General features: G+C 40.9%; 1 protein-coding gene across 8 annotated transcripts in view; it reads left to right on the top strand.

Moving 5' to 3' along the window:
• The first annotated feature begins 523 nt into the window (after positions 1 to 523).
• LOC126840170 (protein turtle) overlaps positions 524 to 8,423 on the top strand; it is a 75,260-nt gene continuing 67,360 nt past the window's right edge. For all 8 annotated transcript variants that reach the window (XM_050575738.1, XM_050575740.1, XM_050575737.1 and 5 more), the window contains exon 1: positions 524 to 848. The gene's annotated coding sequence lies outside the window, so the exon portion shown is untranslated. The remainder of the gene's footprint in view (positions 849 to 8,423) is intronic.

Raw genomic sequence — 8,423 nt, 5'->3', positions numbered from 1 at the left:
GACACCTGCGCGGATCGGTCGTTCCTTAGGCGTGTCAGAAGTTAGTACGGCGCGATTAGAGCCGAAAAATGAAAAATAAAAAAACGTACAAGTATAGTACCTATTATTATTGTTAGCCGTGTAATTCCAATCGACGTCGGCAGAGGCTGCGGCGAGAAAACCCGATAAAAACTTGGCGGCAGATAAGGCGTACAAGGAGTCTTAAACGGGACTACACGCCGGTACAGGCTGGCGGGTCGGTGGGGTGCAGTATATAGTAGTGTAAAAGTTCTATATATATATATATGATTTTTGTGTGCGTAAGTACGAGGGGGAGCAGTCGAAAATCTCGCCCGGCAACCCCGAAAACCGAGGGACGATATGATAAATAAAAAAGCACCGAAAAAAAAACGCGGGCGATGCACGGCCGGGGTCAGAAAATCGATGGTCGGCCCCGGTCGGTCGCGGTCGCCGCCGGCCGACGCCCGAACGCCGCGCCGGGGATCCTCTCGACCGGAATTCCACGCACACACCAGCACGCACGTTCGTTGATACCGGCCGACGTCCGTTTCGAGTCCCGTTCGCTTTTGCCGCCACCGCCGACCGAGAGTACAGTGCCTTTTTGGGTATTTTTGATTTTTATTTTCTTGTAAAAAAATTTGCTAAAAAAAAATTGTACTGTCGCGCCACAGCGTACGGTATTATTATTACTATATTAATCGTCGGGGGTGTGTGTGTGTGTGTGTGTACTCTGAACTTCAGCCGTCGTCGAGTTATGCCTGGACAATTATCATTGTTTTCCCGAGGAATACTCACCACGTCGGGATAAAGTCGTTTGGTTCAGGAACACGGCCGCCGTCCACTTGCCGGTGAGTGCCAATCCACAACTATAGTATTATTATTATTGTATATATTGTTGTTAGAGCAATAGAAAATTTTACCGGTGACCGGTCGAAGGGGTTGAAGTATTACCGTCAATCGGTCTTGTGCGTGTGATCGAGTGATGACAACAGATCCGTACTCAACGCTCTATAATCTATATAAAGGCTGTCTAATTACGACCGGACTGGCCTAGTGGCACCGAATTCGTTTTTATGCACGCTGTACCAAAAAAAAAAAACTCTTTAATATAAATCCACCCTCCGCGATGATCGTCTCGACCACGAGATATTTCACGTTTATTTACAAGATTTACGGATAATTAATGCGATTGAACCATCTCGATGGTTGTGTTTTGGCGCCAAGGCCTATTGAAAAGGATACCGGGTTCACCTTTCGAGTGTATCCATACCCTGGCGGATAGATACACACTCGCCTCTTCTAATATACGCTTAGGTACCTACTTGTTTTTCGTTTGGACATTTCAAGCCGGCTTTGGTTACTAAACCTGTGATGTAAAATAATGTATTGTATTTAAATTTCGGTCGTGCGCGTGAAGTTGTGTGTATTTTTTTCCCTGACGGCTGACATGGGATGAGACGAAAAAACCGTTGGCATTTTTCGAAATTACACATCGTAGCGGGTAGTTGTGCGCACACAACACATACACACACGCCTACCCTAATGGTCCTGTACGTTGAAACATTAGCACGTCGATAATATAATAGGTTTTTGGTCCAGAGAAACCCGGCAGTCATCGTCGGTCGCACTCGCTCCCTTCGCCTCTCGGTAATAAATAATCTCCCCCGCCGCAAGTGATTTTTTTGACGTTAACAAAATACCCGACGATTTTTCATTGTTCGTCAATCACGGTCCGATCCGCGAGAATTCTGGGCCAAGTGGGTAAAGGGGCAGGGGGGCATGGGGCAATTCGAACACCAAACCCCCCCCCCCCGCTACCATCATTGCGGTGCCGGACGAAAATAAAATCAGTATAAATAAAACGCCGCAGGATCAACGATGGTTGTTATTGTGTGTTCCGACCAATACCAAAAAAAGTACCTGTTTCACAGGGATAACGTTGTTATAATAATAATAATAAAAGTAACTATTCAACGACAACCTCTAACCGGTCCGGTCGGCGACTGAAGGGACTACATTTTCCCCGTTTCCAAAATACCACAGCAGTATAACAACAATTATTATTGTGTGCGGATGAACCGAACCGTTACGGTCTAATCTCGGTGAGGTAACGTTGGAAAAAAATGCGATTCTAGTGCACGTCCCGGCGTTGGTTGGTGCTCATAAAAAAAAATCTCGACTTAACCACCAAACGTTAATAAGCCAACCGATGACGTGGTAATAATACGGACAGAGGTTGTCGAATGACAAGTATACCGCAAATGAAAGGAAGACAGACGATACAAGAAGCAACAAATATATAAAAGGCACTGAAACTCAAAAGAAGAACAAATAAGAAAAGTAAATATATAAACTAGTGAGAGAATAACGAAGCAGTAGGGATAGTAGTAGGGATGAATGTAAACGGACGAATATAAAGAGAAATGTGTTGAAAATAGTTGGTAGAGATAGTTGACGAGATACGAGGATGGCTGGTGTGAATGCAGAAGATGTTGTGCGACACTTCAACTTTGAGGTCAAGGGTGACCGATCCCTAATAGGGTGCGTAGCGGTGAGAAAGAATTTGCCAGAAATATATCGAACACTACTATAAGATATAATAATAACGATGAGTTTAGATGATGGATTCAGACAAACAATCATCGTTGTAAAATTCATATTTGCTTTGATATTGATTTCTTAAGTATTTAATGCCGGTCAAAGGCATCCGTCTTTCGAAAGCCAAAGCCTCGAAATGTCTTTTGATCTGCCGGGAAAATTGACATAGTCGACAATACTATCAATAAGTTCATCGTTACTGAAACTCATTTCTCTACTGCATTCCGTACTTGCATGCCACGGAACATAATTATTGCCGCCAGTACACATATTATATTGTGTGCGTCGTCGTCCGTGGTGAGAATTTGGCCTAGACTTCAATTACGGCCAAACGTTTTTGGCGGCAAACCCGTGTAAACGTTAACCGGAATCGAGGTCACGCAAAGATGGTGGACATGACGTTTGTCGAGCAATCATAATTACTATTGTTATGATAATGTGTGCGATTCGGATGTCGGTAGGTGACACAACGTCTACACGGTGCCGAGCCTACGCCGTAGTTTTCATCTCGGTTGCGAAACGTCACATCCGAATGGTTTCCCAACTGAAAGCCATAAAAAAGAAACGCATAGTAACCACTATAGGCCCCACCGACCACCGCCGTACGAATCCCGAACAATAGGCCTCTGCCCTCCCCGTCGCCTGTTCGATAACAGCTGCGCAGCCATATACAATAATCAAAACATATTATATTATATTATAATATAGTAAACACGGTACTACGTCATACGCACGTTCGCCGATCCCGTTTGTTGTGGTAAACTAAAAATCATTGTGATAGAAAGACAAAAATTAAAAAAAAATCCGTGTCATCGAACGAACGAGATTCGCTTTCGCCGAGCAGTTATTTGCTGTGCTGTGTTGTACATTAAAATAATATAAATATATATATACACACAGTTTATTGTGTATAAACGTTATTTAATCACGACGGTTCCGAAGAGCAGACGTTTTAATTGCTGAGCCAAGCAACAGATGCAAAATAAACCGTTCGGTTTCGTTTTCCGTTCAAAGGAAGTCGTTTGCCGGCGCCGTGAAAGACGATCCGGATTAATGTTTGCCGTCGGAGACGCCTTACTCGTTTGTGTCATCCTCGATGATCGATTCCTGATCAACACTGTACACTGTGCACCTAAAGGTGTAACATGATTTTCGTTCCTAGACTCTAAGTGCAATAGACACTAAAGTATGTCTACATATTACACTAATTATTCACTTATTCACTCGTTAAAAATTGTGCTTTTGAGATCAGGTCGATGATAATGATTGTAAACGATAGTGGCTACTCAAGTAAATTAACCAAAATTATATAATTACAAACAAATATTCAATTGTGAATAAAGATACTTGAGTATTTTATAAAATGTGATTGTGTATTCGTCTTGAAATTTTGTTTGGGTTAGTTTACTGCAACTCTATGCCTGTCAATCGTGATTCGGCTCCTTTAAGTCCTGAAATCTTTTCCTTGTGTTATTTAGAAGTTGCGCAGTATAATCCGCTTTTGGTCTTCCTTTTCAAATGTGTCCTTATACATCCTCATGTCTTTCAACTATCGTCTTATCTGTCCTGGGTCTAATACTTTGCCGTAGTTGCCAGTTTTTCGTTTATAGTTCTCTCAGCTCTCATTAGATCCCGAGAATTTTACAAAACGCCCACATTCCAAAGTCCTTTGAATCTCCATTTTTCTACTATTCTTTCATCTTGAAATAAACACTAAAACTGTTAGCAAATATTTTGTAAATGTTGTTCAAAGTTTCCAAATACACGTGACGTCTTTCAGATAAATGTATATTAGTCATAATTTTGATCTCATGATCAAAGTTTATCCGAGTAAACAACGATATATTTTATCCTACTCTATAATATAATGTACCGATACGCGTTGTTATTGGAAAATGAAATGCCACTTGGAATCGACTTTGGAATCAAAGTCAAAGTATTACCCGTCGATCAATGGTAGGTATATTATCCATCAAATCGGCGGACTGGCGAGGCACAATGCTCATGCCCACATACCCACAGAGTATCATTTTAATACCTACCATCCAATCGGTCGACGAGGCAGAGGAGGGTGTTTTCGCTCAGTCTTAATCGCATTCAAAGCTCCCGACCCGTCACAAAGTACGGACGAGAATCATAAATCCATCTAATACTGGCGGGGTTTAAACTAGGTAGATACCGCTTGTGTGTTGTGTGTGAATGTGCGGCCAGTCGAGTGTTTTATAAATATTATTATGTTAATCGCCGGCCGGTGCGTGTCAATTATTTCAGCTGACAATAAAGCATACAAACGAGGCGCACAGCAATTTGTCAAAAGCTTACGTGGAGAACGATCAGCCGGGGCGAAATGACAACTTGGGCCCCTCTGTCGATGTACGAATATAATAGATAAATAATTATTGTGGTACACAAATAGCACGCCTCCGCCGGTGGTTTACTATAATAACTAATAACGGTTCAGTGGACGGATTCGGACGACTTTCGATAAAGAATCGACATTTTATTTATATTTTTTCAATACACAGACAGACCGAGTACTTTTATTGAGGAAAAAGACGGTATAAAATAAAATTACGGTACCTACTCGAAAAAAACGAAAAGAGGACATTAACATTTGGCGCAATCGGATGTATCTGCATAACTTAAATACCCAACTGTATCACGGAAAAATTAAGACCGAGTCTATCGTTTTCGATTATTAAACGAAACAACAATTATTAATACTAAAAACTTATAACGGATTTTTAATTAAGTTTCCCCATTGTTTCACGTGTATTTCGTTTGTCATAAATTATACCGATTCGTGAGTATACAACCAACCCCACCCCTCCGTCCGACTTTTTATTTCTGAATCGGATTTAAATAATTAAACTAAAACCAATGACCGACCAATAACCAGTTATGAATAACAATTAGGTATCACTTGATTTGTATTTCACCGTTATATATTTTTTTTTTCAATTCTCCAACGGTTTTTTATACGGATCCCTAGATCTCGGACTATAGCCGTTTGTACACTTCAGAAGGCCACAAAGTTTACTTCTATTTTATGTCTTCCGCATGTCGCTGAACTCCCCTCTTTGTTTTGTATATGGCACATGACACGAATGAGATTGATATTTCAATGTCCTGTTATGGATGTTAGTGAGAAAGATAAATTTTAAAAATTATACATTCGTAATAAACGGGAGTCGCGTGAAATCTGTTAAAATATCTTAAATATTACTTTTCTTTGTTCATACTCTGGGTTTTCTTCAGAAAAAATTGCATTTGTTTAAAGCTCTGAAAGACAACACAACTCTTTGAAAACACTTTATGTTGTCACGAATTCTTCGTTTGAAAATCATTCCGGATAATCTTGAGGAGGTAATTTTACATAATACTACACGAAATGCATTTGCAAATGATAACGAAAGGTGAGGAATGTCGTTTTACCTGTGTAATGTTAGGGGTAAAACTTTTGGGACCAGCGAAACGGCTGTTGCCGAGCAACACGGCGTTACCACCGTAGCCGCCGCCACCACCGCACACCAATTTTGACATTGATTAGCTTCACCTGCTCCCTTTCCTCCACAACTACAGTGACTCGTCGTTAATCATCCCCTTTGTCGAAAAACATTTATGTGCGTCTGTGATAAATACATTAATTAATACGGAGCTGAACACGTGACTTCACCGTTATGGCCGTTATAATAATAATATATAATATATGGAAAATTACCGAGTAGCCCATTTCAATATTGGAACTCCCCCCGCGGTTTTTGTAAAACGTTATCGTCGGTCTGCCGGCGAAGGGAAAACCGTTTACCCTAAAGTTGTCGGAAACATTGTAACTGGACAATATAATATAATAATGGCTGCCCAAATGGCCAACAGAGTACAGACGAATAGAACAATTATTTGACAAATATAAGTATATAGGACGTGTTTCCGAAATAATCAAGATAAATCGCAGTTTAACAGCGAAACTGCAAAATGGTTAAAGAGTTGGCGCCGAGTTGCAGCTTAAAACAAAAGACACGAACAAAGGGAAAGTTATAAGTAGGAACTTTGAAAGAAATTAAATTTACCGATTTTATATATCTACAGTCTATTTTATGATTTACCAATTTAAAATCCGACGAGCGTCACTAGATTTCCTTCTAGTGAATAATATACCTATATTATTCACATAGTATACTTTGATCGAGATGTTAACTACCAGTTGAAGTATTATAATTTTATACTAATTTACAAGACGGCACAATATGAAGAAAGCGCCTTTGTAGTACCTTTTTTTAATACATACAAATCAGTTGTGAATACTTTGATATCTCTTGTTGTCGGAACTCGCGCAAACAAATTAAAGTTCGAGTCGAGAGTAAAAGGTTATTTTTTTCTCAACACAGAAAATTGTGGGCTACTACCCCGCGGCTGTAAACCTGCAGTACTTACCCGTCGCGGTAACTTTTCATGTTTCTACTTAGACATTAATAATTCATTTATTCGCGGTAGTAGGTAGGTACCTACTTCGATAATAATATATTATAGTAGTCGTCGCGCCGGAAAGTTTTATTGTTGGCGGTTTACACTTAAGATGCTTTTCAGAATGCTCGATCGTTGTATACCTTTATACGACTATATACTCGGAAACGCAGGAAATGTGTATTTTATTTTTACTTTAATCGAATCGATCAGCGTTTATCGCGAACCGAGCAACGCGCACAGGAATAAAATATATTATTGTGGTTGTCCTCGACCCTCGTTTACCGTGTGACACTCGTTAGTTCCGTCGCCGCCGTTTCCACCTGTAGTACACACGGGCAGGCAAGCAGAGATAAAACCCGTCTGTTGTTGCCGTTGGAAGGAAACGTTTTATTTCCGCGATACGCACAGCCGAGTGTCTGCGGCAATATTATGTACTATTGTACCGAGCCGTGGCCGTATCTATCGCATACCTGCTCTGCACATTGTTTGGGAAAATCATCGGAGAAAACCGCGACCGATTGGAAAATGACGGTAAAAGCCGTTTTCCGCATTTCTCTGTCGGTTCGGCCGTGCAATAACAATAATAGTTATACTAATAATAATTCACGGTTCCACACTATGTACTACGGTATTACATTTCTTTGGCGCCCGGCATTGGCGGTGGTGGCGGCAACCTGTCAGCGCTATCGCCGCGAGTTCACCGACCTATCTTCTCATACCTGCACAACGTCCAGTCGGCCAGTGTTCGTATCGTGTGCCGGTCGATCCGAAACGGTCCGTTGCCGCCTATCTCGAACGAGAAGATCAAAAGAACCTGGTAATTAACCGGATTTTCCCATTGACGAGCACATGATGTGCAAAAAGGGATCCGGTGTCACTTGGTTAGGTCAGGTTTGCTTCACTACAAAGGTCTCCCGTAACACAGCAATGACATACGAACGAAAACATTACAACAACATTACTACACTCAAACCTACTTGTTTGTTATCGCCTACGAATAGGGTGCTCCTTTACGGCAAACGGAACAATGGAGTTTTTTTAACTATACAGACAGTGAAACCCCGGCGTACCTGGATCGATTAAATGTCATCTTAGTATTCTATTGAAAATATATTACAATTAATGGGTGGTAAAAGTAGGTGAAAGGTAACGATTGCTTTGTACAATACTATTTCAACAAAATAATTATTCACTCAAACCAAAAATGTTTCAGTCCAAACTCTCGGGTCTTAGGCTCTAACTCCAGTTTTATCCACACGTAATTAAGCTAATGATATCAGATTTTCTAATTGCTTAACTCAAGAACAGGTTTTCCACGATCCTGGTATAGATATGGTTCGCTTACTACTGCCCGTTAG

The sequence above is a fragment of the Adelges cooleyi genome, unplaced genomic scaffold (assembly GCF_023614345.1).
Source record: "Adelges cooleyi isolate 19-005CV unplaced genomic scaffold, UGA_ACOO_1.1 ACOO_flye_CR_arks_rails_tigmint_CR_PRNA_376, whole genome shotgun sequence".
NCBI classification, from domain to species: Eukaryota; Metazoa; Arthropoda; class Insecta; order Hemiptera; family Adelgidae; genus Adelges; species Adelges cooleyi.
This window is presented reverse-complemented; position numbering and strand designations above follow the sequence as displayed.